Consider the following 21,385-nt stretch of genomic DNA (forward strand, 5'->3'; position numbering starts at 1 on the left):
ACTGTATTTTTTAAGTAAAACAAAAACATCAGGAGAAGTTGAGGGACCAGGAAGTGGGTTTTCTAGGGATGAGGAGGCATTCTACTGAGTGGCTTTTAAAAATATTCCCTCCATAGTCATCTGTCTCCTTAACAAGGGTTTTTGTCTTAGAAATTGCTGTTTGATTTTACAAACTGGTGTGATTTCTTGTCCGGTTATGAATACCTGCTGCTCTAGTCCTTCAACAAGCCCATTATACATTTTCACCATGTCGTCTATAGGCACTTTTGCTTCAGTGTTATCATAATCATCTTCATCATCACTATTATGACTGTGACACTGATTCAAAACCATTTTGGCTATTTCACCATAAATGAACACCTGAAGCCTCATTATGGATGTTAAAAGCTTCTTCAAAATCCACTTCTCCTAGCTTACTAACGGACTCTGAAGGTATAGTTTTTGCATCGGTAAGGAGGTCATACCATCATTTCCTCCTCACTTAGCATAAGTAATTATCTTGCTTATCATCATCAGTTAACATAGTTGTAGGACAGAGCTTGTTCCAGGTATGCACAACTGTGTCTGTAGTCATTGTGTTCCAAGTGTGGGCAATCACATACATGGCATCCTTCATGCTAAGTTTCTTTTGAAAGCCTTCTACCATCCACATCGCTGTTCACTACTGCTAGCATGCTTCTCAAGAAGGTGTTTTTACATTTATTTCTCATTGATCTAAGAATACCCTGGTCACATGACTGAATAAAGTCACATTTGGGGGAAAGTACATGGCATAAACATTATTTTTGATGAGACTTTCAGCTGAAGGATGAGCAGAACAGTTGTCAAGAAATAACAAAAACTTGCAGTCACCATCTGGTCTAGCTTCTCTGTGGTAAGCATGTATCACTGGCACAACATGTTGGTGAAACCAATCAGAAAAGATGTCCCTGGTGACCCATGCCTGTTGTTAGCATAATAGGCTGGTAAGAAAGTCACTAATTCACGGCTTGAAAGGAGCAAGGATGCAAGCATTTGTCTATTACAGCAAATTCACACTTATGTGTGCTTGCTGCATTAGCATATTCTAGCACAGTTATTCTGTCCTTGGCATCCTTAATTCTGCAAGGGCTGTTTAATTGCCTGTAGTCAGTATCTTTCTGGGGTAATAACACAAAAAAAGTGATGTTTCATTAGCATTATAGACTTGTTCTGGCATTAGATTTTCATCAATGACGACTCTGGCAAATTCATCAATGAATTTCTCTTTTGCTTTGTGACCAGCAGATGCTCTATCACCACAAATCTTTAGAAATTTAATGCTGTGTCTTTTCTTAAATTTCAGCTACCAGCCTGTTGAGTATTTATAATTCCCTTCAATTTTCAGTTCATCATGATAGATCTTTGCTTGTTTTATGATCAGCAAACCATTAAGTGGTATGTACTCACTGCTGTGCTGATGGATCCTCCCTTTCAATACACAATCAAAATCTTCAGTTTTAGTTTTATGCAGTGTTTTTCTATTTTTTCATTAACATTCATTCATCACTTCCAGCATAGAACTGCAATAGTTTATCTTTGTTTCCTAAGGTCACTTATGGTCATTTTTCCCTTGGGAGCACTGAAGGTGTGTCATGTATCTACATTTTAACTGTATCTTGCCACATGAGTTCTAGTGTGCAATGTAATTTTCCACTTGTGGTGTCACGTCAGCACTCAAAACGTTTCCAATTTTGGAGCATTTTGGATTTTGATTTTTCAGATTAGGGATATTCAATCTGTACTGTGAATATGACCTTTTTTGGAAATAGAGTCTTTGCAGATGTAATCAAGTGAAGAGGAGTTTTTACTAAATCAGGGTGGGTTGTACATCAACGACTGCCATCCTTCTAAGACAAAGATCTGAACATACAAAGGCACAGGGAGAAGGCTATGTGAAGATGGAGGCAGACGTTGGAGTGATGAAACCACAAGTCAAGGATTGCTGGGAGCTATCAGAAGCTGAGAAGAGGGGCAAGGAAGGATTCTTCCCTGGAGCCTTCAGAAGGAGCAGAGTCCTGATGACACCTTAATTTCAGACTTCTAGCCTCCAGAACTATAAGCCTAAATATTTTGGTTGTTTTAAGCCACATGGTTTTTGGTACTTTGTTACGGCAGCTCTGGGAAACTAATACTGTCACCTAGGTAGTGTTACTTCATCTCTATAGGTAGTCAGACAGAGAACCATGACTTACAATGCTTACGTTTACCCATTAATGTTTTGAGGGATGAAACTCAACAATTGCCTATTCCCAAGTACATTCTCTGCAACTCACAAATATGAGAAGTATTGGCTCCCCTCCTTTTTATTAGAAATAAGACTCAGCCTTGCAGCAACACTATTTTCCAACTGTTTGCCTCGTCCTTTGAAAAGCATCTCACTCAGCACCTGTAATCAGGACTCCATCTCAAACTCAGTAAAAGCCAGTTCCCAGCCTAATGCCAGCATCTCCTGTTTTCTCCAGGTTCAATTACTCTCCTGGATATGCGACCCTGAAGTAGTTTTCTCACTTTACTAGGTGAAAAGTGCTACCTGTGGGATATGTTATAACTTCCAAGGTTTGCTATGTTTGCACATACTCATCTGAATTATAACCTGCTTTAAAGGAAGCTGTAATATTTTTAGATGCAATCACTAAAGCCAAGAAAGAATTGGTATTTGTGCTTGGGAGATTATGCTTTTTATAAGTCTGACATCATGGCATTAGATCTATCTTTTCTCTAATTCTTTTTCTATGTGCTATTATTTTAAATGCAGTTCTATTTTATTATTTCTTTTTATTCTCTATTCCACTTGTCAGTGATTCTTCTAAAAATATATCACATTTTACTATAATTTTCCACAAGAGAAAGAATATTACTTTACCCCACAATGGATTAACTCCCAGACAATTGGATTACCGTTAATTTCATGTCATCCTTCGTGAACTAAAACTCTTACTATTGAATTTTATTCATTATATATTATGGTAAAGTAGCTACTAATAAAGTTATTTTAAATGAGTATTTATATCCAGAGATTTATTATAATTACCTAACCCTAGAAAAAAGAACAAGAAGAGTTTCACTCACAAATTGCAAAATGACAGTCCATGAGCTGAAGAGAACTTACCAATGTGTTTGTTAGGCATGCAGGATGGTTTTATTTTTATTTATTAATTTATTTACTTGAGACAGAGTCTCCCTCTTTTGCCCAGGCTGGAGTATAGCAGTGTGATCTCAGCTCACTGCAATCTTCATCCTTTGGGTCCAAGCAATTCTCCTGCCTCAGCCTCCCAAGTAGCTGGGACTACAGGTGCTTGCCACTATGCCTCACTAATTTTTGTATTTTTAGTAGAGATGGGGCTTTGCCACGTTGGCCAAGCTGACATCGAACTCCTGCCCTCAAGTGATCAACTCACCTCAGCCTCCCAAAGTGCCGGGGTTATAGGTGTGAGCCACAGTGCCCAGACACAGAATGGTTTTAAAACAGAATATGAAATAGTTTCAATATTTAAAAGTTAGGAGATTTTACCAAAACAAACTATCATTTCTGCCTTTTGGGAAAAATTCAGAAAAAAACTATTCTGGACCCACATTCCTGCATGGTAGCAGTTGGCTAGAGCTGGGTAGGAGTGGCACCCTTTGAAATGAGGCCTGTGCTCTCCCATTCACCACAGTTTCCATCATTTGCTACTGTCTGGCCCAGCACACCTCATCTACTTATGTTACCTGTCTCACTCCTACAGGCATTGGAGTTAGAGACCATTAGTATAGTGGACTACAAAGTCATTTCATTTTACTTCCTTCTCTGTGAAGTATCTTCATATATTTTTGCTTAGTCCATTACAATGCTTTTAAAATATCAAGGAGGGGAAGGAAAAGACAGACACAGAATGCAATTGAGAGGCAAAGAGAAAGTACAGATTGCAGACTCTTCTTAGAAACCATTTTAATGCATTGTGTGGCAGTAACCGAGAGGGAGAGATTGATGGAAGCAGAATTCTCCAGTCTCCTCCCAACTGAGAGGTCAAGTAATTTGCCTCAGGTAACACAGCTAACTGCATAGTCCTGCTTGTGATCAAATGTATGGGCTTCTATTTTCTGCAGTGTGATGGACTAGGGAAACTAAACCACCCTCCTACTGAAAACAATCACAATTGTTCAGTAAGATAATGACTATGATAGTAATAGCAACTAATAGTTATGAGGCAGTTATTTTGGGCTAGGTGCACAACTCTTAAAATCTATGGGATTTATACAGGTAAATAAATAGAAGCATAGAGCATTCAAGCAATACAACACCATGGCTGAATTATGGGTTTGAGTGTGCAGTTAGACTTAGAAGACCCAAATAGCCTTTAATCAAATATTCTGTTCACTTAGAATTATAGAAGGATCCCAGGCAGCAGATATTTCAGGTGCAGCATCTTTGTCTCATTGACTGACCCAGCATGATGCCAACTATACAATTCTCCCACCTGCTTACCCACATGGGGCTGCCAGAGACAACAGGCAAGGTGTGTAGGTCAACTTGACACACAGAAGCCACAGCCTCCATATTTGACCAATCTTTTAAACCCCTCTAGTTATGAGGATTCACGTGCTGTATGCCAGCTAACACCTCCCATGATGCAAGTGTTGACTGTCATACAACAAACAAGTAGACACTACCTTCCCTGTTCATCTGAGCTCCACTGTTTTCTGCAGGCCTTCATCAACCCAAGCCTGATATAACTCTTTACTCACAGGTTACTTGTCCAAATACCAAGGTGCCAAACCCTGGCCACTGTTGCTTCCATTCTGTAGGCCATGCAAGGTCAAGGACTAAGAGACCAAACCTGGAACCTGCCTAAGGTAACAAGAGAAACTAACAGGACCACTTACAGGAAGCCAGGACTCTAGAGAGATACAGAGTCAGGGTAAAGGCAAAGTAGAAATAAACTTACCCTGCAGAAGGGAACAGAAAAGAAACCTGGTTGTATCAATCTTGGTCCTGAGTAAAAACAGAAAAAATTTCTTCTTATAATTCCTAACTGCAAGCACACTAATAAAGGTTGGTGGCTCTCATTGACACTACTGGACAGCAATAGTAAGTGCATCAGGATGCCTGTGACTCAAAGTAATGTCCTAACATCATTGTATTGTGCAGGAGAAAGGTAAAGATAGTGACTAATTTTATCTTATTTATTTATTTACTGAGACAAGGTCTCGCTCTATCGCCAGAGTGCAGTGATGCAATCTCTGCTCACTGCAACCTCTGTCTCCCGAGGCTCAAGCAATTCTCTTGACTCAACCTCCTGAGTAGCTGGGATTACAGGCACGTGCCACCATACCTGGCTAATTTTTGTATTTTTAGTAGAGATGGTGTTTCACCATGTTGGCCAGGCTGGTCTCAAACTCCTGACCTCAGGTAATCTGCCTGCCCCAGCGTCCCAAAGTGCTGGGATTACAGGTGTGAGCCACGGTGCTTGGCTGATAATGACTAATTTTAGATTTTATTAAATACAGTATATTTCTAGAGTAACCATAATAAGTATAACATTTTATTTCCACAGTAGTAATACAGAGGAACGCAAGAGAGAAAAAGGAAAAACCAAGAGTCTTACAATGAGAAAACACAAAACAAGATGGCAGGTATAAACCCAAATATATCAAAAATTATAATAAAAGTGACTGCACTCTACACTTAAACACAAAGATTATTGGGCTAGATTAACAAAAATCCAGTGACATTATATATGTAAGAACACTATAAAAAGGCGTTACTAAAATTTTTTAAAAGGGAAAATGTACACCAGGCAAAAAACTAAAGAAAAACTGGTATTCATTTCTTTCTTTCTCCTTCCCTTTCCTTCCTCTCTTCTTCTTTCTATTACTTCCTTGTCTTTAAGGAAGTTGCCCCACTGAGGGTGGAGCAGGAGGGAATCAAATGCGGTAAAATCCTGACAATTTGGGGATCTGGGTGAAGGAGATATTAGAGCATTTGTATTCCTTATAAAACTTTTTGGTAAGCTTGAAATTATACTACTCTAAAATACAGCTGGGGGAGAAGTGGATATAATTACTACATTCACATAAAAAAGAAAAAAGTGTTTAACATAGAAAACATTACTAGTTTTATAAGGTCCCTTACTAAATATGAGGAAGAAATGATTAAATTCAACATAACAGTACCTCAAAATAAAGATAAAATTGATAGAACTCTAAGTTTAAGTTGACAGATCCACCCTTGTATTGACACATTTTAAATCTCTGTCTGTCATTTATGGATCTGGCAAAGGAAAAACCCAGAAAGGATAAAATATTAAAGCAATACAATTAACAAGCTTGATTTAATGAACATAAAGTATTGCCAGCACTAATTGGATAATACATGTTAATTTCAAGCACAGAAAAAAACATTAATAAGTACCAATCACATATTGGGACATAAATTTTCAACACATTTCAGAGAATACATATCACACAGACCACATTCTCTGACCAAAATGTAATTAAATTAGAATAAACAGCAAAAAGATTGGAAAACTAGAAATTAGAAAAATCCCAGTTCAACACAACTCATAACTCAAATAAGCGTACTAAAACGTATAAATATTTAGAACTGACTAACAGGCTGGGTGTGGTGGCTCACGCCTGTAATTCCAGCACTTTGGGACGACGTCAAGGTAAGCAGATCACTTGAGGTCAGGAGTTTCAGACCAGCCTGGCCAATGGGGTGAAACCCCATCTCTATTAAAAATACAAAAATTAGCCAGGTGTGGTGGTGCGCACCTGTAGTCCCAGCTACTCAGGATACTGAGGCAGGAGAATCGTTTGAATCCTGGAGGCAGGGGTTGCAGTGAGCCGAGATGGCGCCACTGCACTCCAGTCTGGGCGAAAGAGGGAGACTGTGTCTCAAGAAAAGAAAAGGTAGGAAAAAAAAAAAAAAAACTGAATAATAATCTAATGATCCTCATTTGATTGAGGAAGTCCTAGAGCAAACCCAACCTATCACTACTTCTTTCATTTTATTTCCATAGTTTTTGAGGTACAGGTGGTTTTTAGTTACATGGATAAACTATTTAGCGGTGATTTCTGAGATTTTGGTTCACCCATCACTTGAGCAGTGTACACCGTACCCAATATCAAGCCTACCATTACTTCTACTTATTAAATTTCCACTTATTTGTCAATTTTTTGAATTTTCTTCTGATTTCAATTTCTTCTGTTATTGATTTCTGATTTCATTTCCTCAAAGTCAGAGAACATACTTTGTATGATTTTATGCCTTTCAAGTCTACTGAGGTATGTCTTACATCCTGATGTATTGTTTATCCTGGAGAAAGTTCCATCTGCATTTGAAAAGAATGTATATTTTGATGATTTGGGGTGGAACATATTTACAAAACTAATTTAAAGTCTTTGTACAGTATGTCTAACATCCAGGCTTCCTCAGTGACAGTTTCTACTCATTGCTTTTCCTTCCCTGTGTATAAACCATACTTTTCTGTTTCTGTTTTATAATTTTTGCTGAAAATTAGACATTTCAAAAGAAAACATGTAGCAATCCTGGAAATCAGATCATCCCTTATTCTGTATGGGTTTGTCATTGTTGCAGGTCATTGCTGTTGCTCTTTGTGTTTGTTTAGCAACTTTCCTGGATGAGTTCTGTAAAGACTTTGTTCTTTTTTGTGCAGCCCTGAAGTCTCTACTGAGTATGATAATGATTGAACAGAGATTCCTTAAATTCCTTGAACCAGCAAGCCTCCCAGCCTTTGCCAAGGAGCTCTGGGTATGTGCTACAACATGCCTTTTACGCTGCATCAGTATACAAATCTGCCTTAGATTTCACTTTCTATTTACACAGAGCTTCAAAGTAAACCAGAGGTGAGAGATTCAAGTTTTCCTGGGTCTTTCCTGAGCTTGTGCACAGCCCTGCACAGGCATGTAGTCTTCTAGATTCCCAGGCATAGGCAAGAGCTTTTCAACGTGCCCTGTGGATAACTTATTCCCATGTTTTTTTCTTTCAAGTCTTTTGATCAGCCTCCTGTGTATCCCAGCTTCTATCCCCACGTCAGGTGGTTGTGATGTCAAACAATCTTGACACTGATTCTTCTTGATAAACACCCTGAGGATAGGCAAAAGCAAGATCTGAGTGGGGCGAAATAGAGACAAATCCTGAAAGTGGAGCTTTTCTCAGGAACAGCCAGACGGGTCAAATAGTAACAATTTTCTGGGGATGGAGCTTTTGGAGCAGCTCCAAATTTGTTCTCTCCTTCTCCCCAGTAGCTGCTAAGCTGCTGGTTTTTACAGTTACCATGGTTACAAGACTGTTAGCTTTCATAGCTTCTGCGGAGCAAGTGGGAAGAGGATGGAGCAAGTTAAAATGTCCCAAAACTCACTGTTTTTACTGATATTACACTTTTTTTTTTTGAATAGATATGCCCTTGGATTGTTGTAAACCTTTGGTTAACTTTCAGAGTTTTGGAAAAGTTTATTTTTCTCCACTTTTGTTAATGTTCTTACTGCTTTTACATAGAAATGGATTTTTTGGAGGTCCTTCCTCTGTCATCCCAGATGTGCTTCTGCCATTTATTTTTAATTTGACTTACTACCTTATTGATTTATAGGAGTTTCTATTTAACATTTTGATTGATTCTAGATAGAAATCATTGGTTAAATGTATGCTTTGTGAGTATCTTCTTCCAGTTTGTCTTGCTTTTTCACTCTGTGAGGATCTAATTTTGTATTTCAGTGCTCAGCTGAAAAATTTTTATCATGAAGAGAAGGATTAAACACTTGGGTTCACCTGCCAGTAGTCAAGAGTATCTATTGATTGCACTACAAAAGGCTGCAAGGTGGGAATTCATGACCATTGGGCTATGCAGGATAAATAAAATTGTTTTTATCATGTTATTCTAGCTATGTTTTGTGACTTGATGATTTTCAATTATTGTTGTTTTAAAAGCTATGTTGTATTCAATAGTAATAGAGATACTATGTTTTGCTGAAGATTTAGATAATTTCCAATTGTTTATGCTAAGAAACAATGCTAGAATCTCTTCGTACATTTGTTTCTAGATTTATTATAAGTATTTCTGAATATTTGAATTGGAGAAATGAAATGCATGACCCAAATGGCATGAACTCTCTATCATTTTTATAGAGTGGCAAATTGCCTTCCAAACAGGATACATCAAGCTATACTTTCACCTAGAGTTTCTTGAAATGTGTTTTCCTGCATTTTTACCAAAAAATTGAGATAAATGTTCTAATTTTGACAGTTGAACGGTAAAAATTTAAGGGCTTTAGTTTGTATTTCTTTGATTACTCGTGAGATTGAGAATCTTTTCATTTGTCCATTTTTATCTTCTTTTCCATGAATTGTTTATTTACATCCTTCAGCTGTTTTAAGTTATATCTTGCTGATTTGTCTTTACTTGTTAAATATATTGTAGCCAGACACAGTGGTTCACGCCTGTAATGCCGGTACTTTGGGAGGCTGAGATGGGAGAATTGCTCGAGGCAGGGAGTTCAAGGTTACAGAGAGCATGATTGTGCTGCTGTACCCCAGCCTCCGCAACAGAATGAGAACCTGTCTCTAAATAAATTGTAAATGTTTTTCTCAGTCTTATTGCTCATATTTTCAGTCTTCTATACTAATTTTTAAAAGATTTAATTATATGTTTCTAGAATTTTTGTCTTGTTTAAAAAGGCCTATTTCAACTTGAAGTTATAAAAATGCTTTCCTATATTTTCTTTAGTAATTTTATAATTTTTCTTTGTAATGTTTTCTATTTTTTATAGTGACAAATTACCCTCCAAAAGGATTTCAGTCTTTCTTAAATCCGTCTCTTGTGAACATATAAGAGCTTTATAGTGACTCTAGTGTTCTGTAAGAGCTATAGTGACTGTTTTTTCAAATGTGTGGGAAATTGTCCAGTAATCATTTACTAAGTTGTCCCCTCTTTATCTCAGATTTGAAAGGCTGCCTGTGACGAAACTAACTCCCTGCATTTGCAAGAGCCTGCCTCGGGCCTCTTTGGGTCTCACTGATCACTAAGTCTATTTCTGAGCTGCTGCCTCACTGTTTTATTTACTACAGGTTTATGTTTTCCTGCCTGGCAGGGAAGCCCCACCCCTTGTGTTCTTTTTCATAAATGTCTTTGTTACTGTTGTGCATTTGCCTCTTCTGTGTGACCTTTAGAATAAACTTCAGGTTTCTAACAAAAATTCTGATGGAATTTTCATTAGGATTGTATTTATCAGTAACTTTAAGACAGGTTTATGTCCTAATAATGTTAACTATTCCCATCCAGGACAGACAGACACACACACACGCGTGCGCGTGCTTTGACTTATGTTCTGTATTTTTAGTTTTATTAATATAGTTTTATTGTTTTTTATTTATTTATTTATTTTTGAGACGGAGTCCTGCTCTGTCACCCAGGCTGGAGTGCAGTGGTACAATCCTGGCTCGCTGCAACCTCCACTTCCTGGGTTCAGAGGTTCTCCTGCCTCAGCCTCCCAAGTATCTGAGGTTACAGGCACCTGCCACCATACCTGGCTAATTTTTTTATTTTTAGTAGAGACAGGGTTTTGCCATGTTGGCCAGGCTGGTCTCGAACTCCTGACCTCAGGAGATCCGCCCACCTCAGCCTCCCAAAGTGCTGGGATTATAGGCTTGAGCCACCGCAACTGGCCTAGTTCTAACATTTCTTATTAGGTCTTTTAGGGATGAGTTGCTAATTGCAAATGGCTTTGTTCATTATATTTTCTAACCAGTAATTGTAGATGCCATCAATTTTGTATGTCCTTGTTTCCAACCATATTTGCTGATTTTCTTCTAAGTCACAATAGTTTTCCAGATTATTTACCTGATGTTTTTTACTGATTTGAACCTCCATAAAACATTGCATGGTGAGAGTTATAGCGGTTATCTTTGCCTTTTTACCCATTATAGTGAAGATGGCTCCCGAGGATGAAACTCGGGTTTCTTGTGGGATTTAAGGGAGTTCTCTTTCTACTTTTAGTTTACAAAGAATGTTTTAAAAGATTATCCCAGTTGAAGATTGAATTTGGCCCATTTTCATTTGTTAACATAGTGATTTGATTAATATGAATTGTATTGTTGAACCACCTTTTTATCCATGAGATGAAACCTATTTTTTCATCATGCATTTTTAATATACCACTGGATTTGATTTATTAATATTTAATTTGTATACTTGCATTTGTATTCTCAAATTGGATTATAATTTCCCGTTGCGTATCATTCTTGTCCTCAGGGATATGCTAGCTGTGTAAACAAAGAAGCCTCTACTTTTCTAATATTCTTCAACAGTTTATAATAATAATTATCTGCTCTTAAAAGTTTTGCAGAACTCATTCATAAACTGGGCCTATTTTCTTTGGGAGAAGGTGTTCATAGTTAACTACTTTTCACCATCTAGAGTTAATGATTTAAACAAATTCTGTAACTCTTCCTAAGTCATGTTTTAAGACTATCATTCATTTCATCTAGATTTTCTAACTTTGAGTGCTTCCAAGCACAAAGACCAAAAAACAAAGAAGCCTAAACTTTTCAAACAAATAAACGGAAGAGTATTTCTTGGGATTAAAGATGACATTGTTTCTTTCTCCTTCACAACAGAAAAAAATATCAGTTCAGATGAAGGAGCTTAGAGGAGCTATGATTCAAACCAATTTCTCTATTAAGTAACATAAAACAATACCATCCAGTTTCAAAGGTGTCTTCTTTAATACTAAATTGTGTTTAAATTGCCGTAAGACAAGCCCATTTATACTGATTATACAGTTTCTTAAATTTTAGATGAAAAATAAAACCATTCAACAATAGAAAAACAATTTTTTAAAAAAGGTGCTTGAACTTAGCTGTATGTATGGAGTTTCCTGATAAAATGATGGCCACTGCTTTAGAGATGTGGACATGTCAGTGAAGTCATGAGATCCAAAAACATGCAGTTAATATAACATGTTCTAGAGCTGCCACAGTGTAACCAGAGAGAACCTGTGTTGACTGTGATTGTTTCCACAGTGGCCCCTGTAATGTCCATCCACTCTCCCTGTTGCGCGGATGAACACCAACTAAACCAATCAAGCTAATGTCATCTACTCTGCTGCTGAGATTGGTTCTGGTCACCCAAACCTAAACAAATCATCCCACTGCATCTTTCTGTAACCTTTATGGGGTTGCACTGTTAGAATTATGCTCTGGTTTTGAATTACTATATTCTTGTCCCTGTACCTCTAGAGTTCCAGACATTTTTTTTTTTTTTTTTTTTAGACAGCGTCTCACTCTATCTCCCAGGCTGGAGTGCAGTGGCGCCATCTCAGCTCACTGTAAACTCTACCTCCCAGGCTCAAGTGATTCTCGTGCCTCTGCCTCCTGAGTAGCTGGGATTACAGGCGTAGGCCACCATGCCCAGCTAACTTTTTGTATTTTTAATAGAAATGGTGTTTTGCCATGTTGCCCAGGCTGGTCACAAACTCCTGAGCTCAATCTACCCCCCTCAGTCTCCCAAAGTGCTAGGATTACAGGTGTCAGCCACCACGCCAGGCCCAAACAACCTTTTAACAGCCCCACGAGTAGACTACAGCATGGGGCTTTACCAGTGATCTCTTCTACTTCTTTGTGAAAGGACACGACAAATGCACTAGTCTCCTGTTGTATTATTTTTCACACCACTATAAAGAACTGCCCGAGACTGGGTAATTTATAAAAAAGAGGTTTAATTGACTCACAGTTCTGCATGCCTAGGGAGGTCCAGGAAACTTATAATCATCGTGGAAGGGGAAGCAAACACGTCCTTTTTCACAAGGCAGCAGCAGAAGACTAACACGCCAGGGAACTGTCAGATGCTTATAAAACCATCAGATATCGTGAGAGTTAACTCACTATTACGAGAACCGCATGGGGGAAACCCATAATCCAATCACTTCCCTCCCTGAACACATGGGGATTACAAGGATTACAATTCAAGATGAGATTTGGGTGGGGAAACAGAGCCAAACCATATCACCTGTGCTCAGGCACAGGTTTTTAGAAGCAACAACTCAAGTTAAAGAAGAACAGGAGCATCTGGTTTCTGACATTATCTAGATAAGATAGGGACTTCGTGCTTTGAGAGATGGGATTCAGGGATTCTAAATGATGCTTAAATTATATCCAAGATAAAGACAAAGTGCATTTTCCTGGAAAAGGGTCTATTGCTTTTGTTAGATGATCCAAGCGACAAGGAATTAAAAGGTTTAAGAACTTTGGCATTATAGCCCATCTTCCTTGAATACAGAGAAAACTGCACAGACGGTAAACAAAGACTCACAAGAATCAAAAAGCAGAGGCAGGTTTTTACTGCAGGTAAGAGATGGTTTGTAAATAAGTCTCAGCAGCTCTGGGAGTGGTCCTCAGTCTTGGCTATGCTTTAGAACCGCCTGGAGAACTTACAAAAACTCTGTGCTGAGAAAAATGCCTAGATGAACTGAGTGAGACTCAGCTGGTATCTGGGTTGGTGGTGGTTTTTTGTGACTTAAGGACTGTCAGCAAGAGAACCTTAACCAGATTCACCCAGAGAGCTTGTTTCCCACCTTCAGTTCTGCAGCTCCAGAATAGAGCTGATCATAACTCCTCAAGACAAACATTCCCTTGCCTCCAAGTGGATAGGGTCAGACAATTTATACCTCTAAAGAAATTTACTTTGGGGAATAATCACTTGGGGTGGAATTAAAATTCAATGTTTACTCACAGACACCAATGTTGTACCTGCTCTGGATTTGTGGGATAACATTAGAAGCACGCTTGAGAATAATCTTGGTGTTTACAAAGCACTGGGATATTCCCTGCTGAATAAACACCCTCATCATCATGTTGAGCCTTAGCTAATATTTTGAATAGCCAGGACTTTTTCCTACTCCCCAAGAAGACTGTTTCACACAGTCTAAAGTTTAAAACCTTATTTTTCTTTTTTCTTGTTAATTTTTTCTTGTTTATTTTTCTAATTTCATTCCAAATTTTTTGCTACTTCATTTCATCCCATTACTTCTAGTCATAACCCCTTCTATCATAACTATCTCTACAAATTACTCATATAAGCAAATTATTTCAGAAAGAATTCATTTAGAAAAAAGCATTTATTTTTAAGATTGCCATTCTCTTTGCAGCCTATGAAAAATTATCATTGTAATTAAGAGTCGGCATTATTTAATTTTGATTAGTGATCTAAAGAGTAATCTGCAGAAATGTAAAGTATCCAAAATCAGGACACAGTCTGAAATATAAGTCATGCTAGTAATATACTATGGTAAAATATTTAAAAGCTTTATTATCTAGCTAGTGTTAGCCTTTATCTTAAATATTTAAAAATCTATTTTTTAAATCATTAAATAATGCTTCTTGCAAACTCCCCTTTGGTTTCAAAGGTAAATAGGCCTAAACTCCTCTTGTAGATAACAATTAATTGCTAGAAAGCTAGAAATTAATTGCTCCCATTTCCACACTCATTCCAACTTTCCTTCTGGCTCCCCAATATATACCTTCAAGTTCTTGTTCATTCTTCCAAACTCTGCCAATTAGAGTCTGCATTTTTAAAATTTTTATTTTTAATTATCCTTTTCCCAGGGTATAAAGATTCTTTATTTTTTAAAAGGAAGAAATATCAAACAAGACAAGCTTTATGGTGGAAAGTTTATCAAGCACTGGAATTTAGTGCAGGAATTTGTCTGCCTCTTAATCAGATAAATGCCAGTTACTGATGGCCAGTTTAAGAACGGAATGACCGTTAGATGGCTTACGTGACAGGTCTAGAAAGCCTGAGGACCCTCGTTTCCAGAGTGAGTCTTTAGTCTTGAGGCTCTGGATGCTTAAGGAACTACAGCAGCCCTCTCTCCGAGCTGTCCTCACCACCATGGAAATAGATCAGCAGAAAAGCACAGATTTAGGAGTATGGAACCCTGGTGCTAACCCCCCTTCTGCCACCTAATGCTTTGTGATCTCCATGCAGGTGACAATTTCTATGAAGCTCAGCTTCTCATCTGCAAAATGTGATTGCTCATATCTAATCCTAAGGATGTTATAGAAGATTAAGTTCATGCGTGTAAGATCTATGGTGAGTGAGTGGCGTTCAATAAACAGAAGTGATCACATTCCCAGAGTCTGTGAATGTCAAAGAATTTTCTTTCAGCAAATAAAAACTTACTGAAATACCTTGGAGAACACTTATTTTTATGTAATTACATTTCCTAATATTTTCTATATCAATATCAAACAATGGAGATATTTCTCCAATGTCGCCATTATACCAGGGCTGCCTGGATCCTTAATCCAAGCTCTGCCAAGTATTCACAGTATGACATGAGCAAGTCACTTAATTCTTCGTGCCTTTTCCACATCTGTAAAATGGCTGTCATAATAATACCTACAGCACAGGGACTGAGGATAGAGTAGCGAACAAGACAGACCCAGACTTGCTGGTTGTGAGTTTCACAGGTAATAAAACCAAGACGCATACTTTCTTCCTGTTCAATTGTTTCAGAAATAATCATAGTAAGCCCCACGAGTCCAAAATATCACAAAGTAAATTACTCCTTTTAGACGATAAAAGGCCAGATGTACTCAATACTACCTATAGTAATCACTTATATGTTAAATTAATTTTCACTGTAATCCTATGATGTAGGTACTATGAAATGGGATCTCACTATCTTGCTATATACGAGGGACCCAGGCTTGTGGCTGCAGAGCCCTCTCTCTTAGCCTTTGTTCTGGATGACAGGTGGAGTGAGGCCCAGAAACAGCCTCATCTTCTTGGCTTTCAGATCACGTAGGCTGTGAAGGCATGCTTTGTCAGATGCCCAGACACAGTTGGGACAAATGTCCATGGGTTCTTGGAGAAAGAGAACTGAGATAAATAATTGCTATCAGTTAAGATCTAAAGCTCTCCAACAAAGTGGGGGAGGTAGGCAGAGGGTCCCACTTCTACTCCCTGTGAAAGGTTCAATGTGCAAAAAGGACTCACTCTGAGATGTGCCAGTTTGTTCCAAAAGCTCATATTACCTTCTTTGAAAGATAGGCTTTTATCAACAAAGAGTAGGCTAAATGAATGGTTTTTTCACTGGGGATATTACAAAAAGGACTGGGCACGGTACTTGCACCTGTACTCCCAGCAATTTGGGAACCTGAGGCAGGAGGGTCATTTGACCCCAGGAGTCTGAGACCAACCTGGCAGCATAGGGAGACCCCATCTCTACAAATAAATTTAAAAGAATTAGCCGGGCATGGTGGTGTACACCTGTAGTCCCAACTGCTCAGGAGGCTGAGGCAGGAGGATCGCTTGAGTCCAGGAGGTCAAAGCTGCAGTGAGCTACGATAATGCCACTGCACTCCAGCCTGGGTGACATAGAGAAACCCTATCTTGAAATAGATATATATTTCATATATATATGAACGAAGTAGCAGGGCTCTTCATTGTGAACTTAATATGTAAGTTGTTTCTCTGCAGTTGAGAGGTTGGGAGGGGGCGTTGGATTGGAAGATCATACAAGAAAGGAAGAATACACGATCTCTAACCAAGGACCCTAACAATAACCCCAAGAAGAATGGCTGTGAGGAGAAGACTACCATCCACACTTTGGGCCACAAAAGGTCCCTGTCTTGACTGTCACTCATGGCCACCTCCATACAGATGGCACCCATTCTAAAATGTAATACTGCTGCCCTGGCCATTGATGGCTGAGCCCCAACAACACAAAGCTGTCAAGGCTGATCAGCAGTTCTCCTGGGGCCTGGCAGAAAGCTTTGTCATGAAGAAAGCTCCACATGAAACAGCAATTGATAAGCCCCACGGGGCCCCCTTTCTTAGAGGGTTTGTACGTGGCACATACATAGGAAATCAGCATCAGAGTAGGCAACACAAAAGTGAAAACAGAGACACACAGAGAAACCAGAACATAGAAGTTATCTATTAGCTGCAAGTGCAGAAAAAGAGACAGATTGTGGCTGAGATGCTCTAACCAAGGAGCACCCAAGCTATGATCTCCATAGCTTGGTGCTATGTAAGGTGGGGTTTACAAGATGATCCCTTGTGGGAATAGAAGAAAATATAAGAATTCTTATTTATATTGACTCTTTTATCTCATTGCTCTTATTTGTGTACATTTTAAAATATATATATATTGGAAGGAGCATGCTCAAATTTGTTTGCTGTTGGGGTACAGGATTGAAACCATTTGGAGGTGACTGCAGAAATGCTTAGAAAGCAATAGGCCCTTGCTTGTGCAGGGATGGCCACTTATAATGCTGTTGCATCCTGGAAATGTTCCTGGTTATCTCAGGATCCAGGGCTGGAGCTGCTGAAGTAGTACTGTGCCTTCTTCCTTCCCTATATGCACTTATGTCAAAGCCCCACTAACAAGGTGCCCCAAGTATGTCTCCAGAAATAGCCCAGCCAATGCAATTGGATGGTGACCAATTTTTTTTTTTTTTTTTTTCAGATGGAGTCTTACCCTGTCACCCAGGCTGGAGTGCAGTGGTGCAGTCTCAGCTCACTGCAACCTCTGCCTCCAGGGTTCAAGTGATTCTCCTGCCTCAGCCTCCCAAGTAGCTACAATTACAGGCAAGCGCCACCATGCCCAGCTAATTTTTGTATTTGTATTAGAGACAGTGTTTTGCTATGTTGATCAGTTTGGTCTCAAACCCCTGACCTCAGGTGATCAAATCACCTCGGCCTCCCAAAGTGCTAGGACTACAGGCGTGATCCACCACACCTGGCCATGGTGACCAATTCTTATCTATCCTGTCACAAGGGCAACAGCCAAGTAATTTAAGAGACTAAGGAGAGGGGAGATAGGAGAGACGCAAACCTCAAAGGAAAACTCAAATGCCCACAGGGAGACTGTGTGAGCTGTCCTTGAACCCTATCAGAGAAAGAAGGAGTTTGGAATTGAGGCTAGCATTCCACTGACCTGCATTAAAAACCCCATATTTTCTGTGCTTCACTCTCTTTTGAGTATTTGCCTCTGAAGTGGCTGAGTATTTTAAATTTGAACTTCCAGGGAGTTACAAAGTTGAGCAAAAGTCCCTGGGGACTATTTATCATTAAACATTTAGGAAACAAAGAAATCTCAATGAGATGTCTCTAAAAATAATCAAACTTTCATAGATTTTCATTAAATTTCCTAGCTACTGTATAGGTATATTAACTGGATTTTTTTCCCAACAGAGTAAAGCTGTAGTAAGTGACGAGAAATCCACTAAGAAACAAAAATAGAGGAAATTTCCAAGCCAAAATATTGAAAGGATTTCAATGATTTAATTCAACATCACTGGGCAAAAATAAAATAATTGCAAATATAAACTAATGAATGGAATCTTCTGTTATCTTCTAGATTCCATAATTATTACTGCTGATGGTAGAATTCATGGGCATAGGCGAATAGATCATGGATGATTAGCCATCCTTTCAATATGAGTTTCCATGTGAAAACTTAGCTATGTTTCCTCATAACTTATTTTTCTTGTAAAAGGAAAAATATTGCTGTAAATAATTTTTTGCAGTATTCTTTGGCCTATGGATAACATCTGTCTGTAGATTCCATTTGTCTCAACTATAAACGTGCCTTGAGATTATGTTGCTATTATTATTATAGGATTCAGGATACCTTTGCTCCAGAACTCCCATCCAAACTCAAAAGGGTTGGTCAGGTTGCTGCCAAATACTTCTCATCTGTTTATGTGTCCAATTCCATTCAACAAGGCTGTGTTTGTTCCAGGCACAATTCTTGGCTGTGACAAACACAAAGCAAAATTAATCGTGTTCTCTGGGCTGAAGGAGCTTGCACTCTAGCAGGGAAGATAAAACATTCACGTAAATAATTGGAACACACGATCAAATGCACAATAGCCTGCAAACACGGCATGAATAAAACGCGGAAGGGTGTTGGAAAAGTCGTGCTCACTTCCGGCGGGGGACATCCGGAGATTTACAGGTAGTAAAGGATAGGTTTGATTTAGGTGGCCAAGGAGGGTGGAAAGGGGAAGTGGGAAGAAGAGGGGAACAGAAAAGAGTGGGGATGTAGTCGGGGACTTAAAAGAATCACACCTTGCAAGACTGGGAATGGAATAATGTGGAGTCCATTTAGGGAAAAGTGAGTAATAGGCTACAGCTCACTCTAAGGGAATCAGAGACAAGTAAAGGAGTAATACAGAGAGTTGGACTGGTTGGTTAAAAGGCTCTGATTAAAACTGAGTTTCTCTTGCCTGATATCTATTTTCTTCTTCCAGCTTTGTTTGTCCCCATGCCACTGTAATGCCCTCATAAGCTGCTGATTTCGTTTGTCTGTTTACCTGACTCTCTTCTTGGTCCTGGAGCAGGTCTCTGAGGGCAGGTCTAGTGTCGTTTTCCTCTTTGTAGTCACAAAACCCAACACAGAGCTTGTCACAGGAATGACTGTAGAATGAATGAAAGCTATGCTTTTGGAACCAACCTCTGTATAATACTTGTCTGTTCATGGTCAAGATTTTGCCACTGGCGATGATGTCTAAGTGGTTAACAAAGGAGTAAAACAGGATGGCAACTCAGCAGCCAACTGGACAGCAGACCCACCTGGGTCAGAGTCTACCTCAGCTCCTTCCTCAATCTGAGCACTGTATGCGGGTGCTTACCCGACCAACATGAATGACCCTCCTTTGTAAAATAATCGTAATTGTAGACACACCCTTTGGTGTGCACGGGGATTGGTTCCAGTAACCCCAAAGACTCCACAATCTGTGAATGCTCAAGTCTCTGATACAAAATGGCTTTGTTTTTGCATATAACCTGTGCATATCCTCCTGTATAATTTAAATCATCTCTAGATTGCTTATAATACCCAATCCAATGTAAATGCTGTGTAAATAGTTGTTAAATTGTATTATTTAGGGAATAATGATGAGGGCGAAAAGTCTGTACTTGTTCAACACAGATGCAACCAACCTTTTTTCTTCTATCAAATATTTTTGATCAGCAGCTGGTTGAACCCACTAATGCAGAACCCAAGGAGGGTTGACTGTCCTCAGCTGTGAGGGTTGATGTGAGAATTAAATGAGCTGATGTATGATGGACCCTTAGCACATTACCTGGGATGTAGTAAGTACAGACATACAAGAGAATGCAAAACACTCAAATATGCAGTGCAATGTATGATTATATATAACAAATATGCTTTAAATATTGTCTTTCTAGTGGAAATACTCTCTCTCCCTCTACAGGAAACTGCCTCCCTGATTCTTACAGCAGTCCTATTCTAGTTCTCTACATTTTCTTTATAGTTTTATCACCTTTAAGCTATGATTTCTCCTGGTTTTTGATTTTATATCAGTGAGAAATATACTGTACCCATTCTTTTGTGCCTTGCTTCTTTTGATCCATATTGTGGTTATCAGTTCCTTCCAAAAAAAAAAACCTCTAGTTCATCTTTTTATTGTAAGAACTTCAATGTGCTAATATATGTACAATTTATTCATTCACTTAATGTTTATGGACACTTTACTGTTGAAGGATATTTGGTTCACTTCTTAAGAACCATATCAAAATTCTGCTTGGAACATTCTTGTAGATATCTTCTGACACACAAATGCTTCCTTTCTCTAGGGATATACCCAATAGAGAGATTGTTATATAACAAGATATGTGTAGCTCCAGTTTTATTGGATAATACAAACTGTTTTCCAAAGTGAATGTACTTACTTTCTCTCCTACACAGCAGTATATGAGAGAGCTCATTACTCCCACATCCCAGCTAACATGTGTTGTGAACAAATTTTTTTATTTTGCCAATCAAGGATCTCAATATAATTTTAACTTGTATTTTCTGATGATTAATGATGTTGACCATCTTTGCATATTCTTACTGGTTGTTTGGATTTTCTTTTTGTGAAGTGTTTGTTCAAGTCTTTTGCTCATTTTTCAATTGGGTTATCTTTTTTTAATTGTTCTGTGGATACAAGATCTTTGTTAGTTACATGTTGCCAATATCTTTTTCTGTGGTTTGTGTTTTCACACTCTTTCTGGTGTCTTTCCATGAGTTTACTTAAGTTCAATGTAGTTAATGATCTTTTGTTTTTATACGATATTTGAAACCCTGCCCAATGTCATAAAGATAGCCACAATCATATGAACAAGACTTTTTCTTTTCACATTTAGGTTTACAACCCACTTGCAGGAAGAGGTTGAGTTTTATCCTTTTCTTGGTTTGCTCAAGCCAGTTCTGAAGCTATTTTTGGGAGTACTCACTGATATTGAGTACAAGGACATATGAAAACATGCCTCTCATATAGAAGATTTTATGAACAAAAATTATTTGTTCCTAATCATCATGCTGGTTTTTAAACATATATATATATACACAC

At 38.5% G+C, this 21,385-nt stretch overlaps 1 protein-coding gene and 1 long non-coding RNA gene across 3 annotated transcripts in view; one reads left to right on the forward strand and one right to left on the reverse strand.

Annotated features, from left to right (window-relative positions):
• Positions 1–18,773, reverse strand: part of LOC105480028 (KIAA1217 ortholog) — a 910,528-nt gene extending 891,755 nt beyond the window's left edge. The window contains exon 1 of the mRNA XM_071070358.1: positions 18,658–18,773. The gene's annotated coding sequence lies outside the window, so the exon portion shown is untranslated. The remainder of the gene's footprint in view (positions 1–18,657) is intronic.
• LOC139356396 (uncharacterized) lies at positions 321–10,132 on the forward strand. Of its 2 annotated transcripts, none has more exons than XR_011608194.1 (5): positions 321–449; positions 5,556–5,634; positions 7,680–7,869; positions 8,738–8,840; positions 9,961–10,132. It is a non-coding gene; the product is annotated as an uncharacterized lncRNA (long non-coding RNA). The 2 variants fall into 2 exon arrangements; XR_011608193.1 differs by having other exon boundaries at positions 332–449; positions 7,680–7,774.
• Positions 18,774–21,385: the final 2,612 nt, after the last annotated feature.

This window comes from Macaca nemestrina, chromosome 9 (assembly GCF_043159975.1).
Source record: "Macaca nemestrina isolate mMacNem1 chromosome 9, mMacNem.hap1, whole genome shotgun sequence".
NCBI classification, from domain to species: domain Eukaryota; kingdom Metazoa; phylum Chordata; class Mammalia; order Primates; family Cercopithecidae; genus Macaca; species Macaca nemestrina.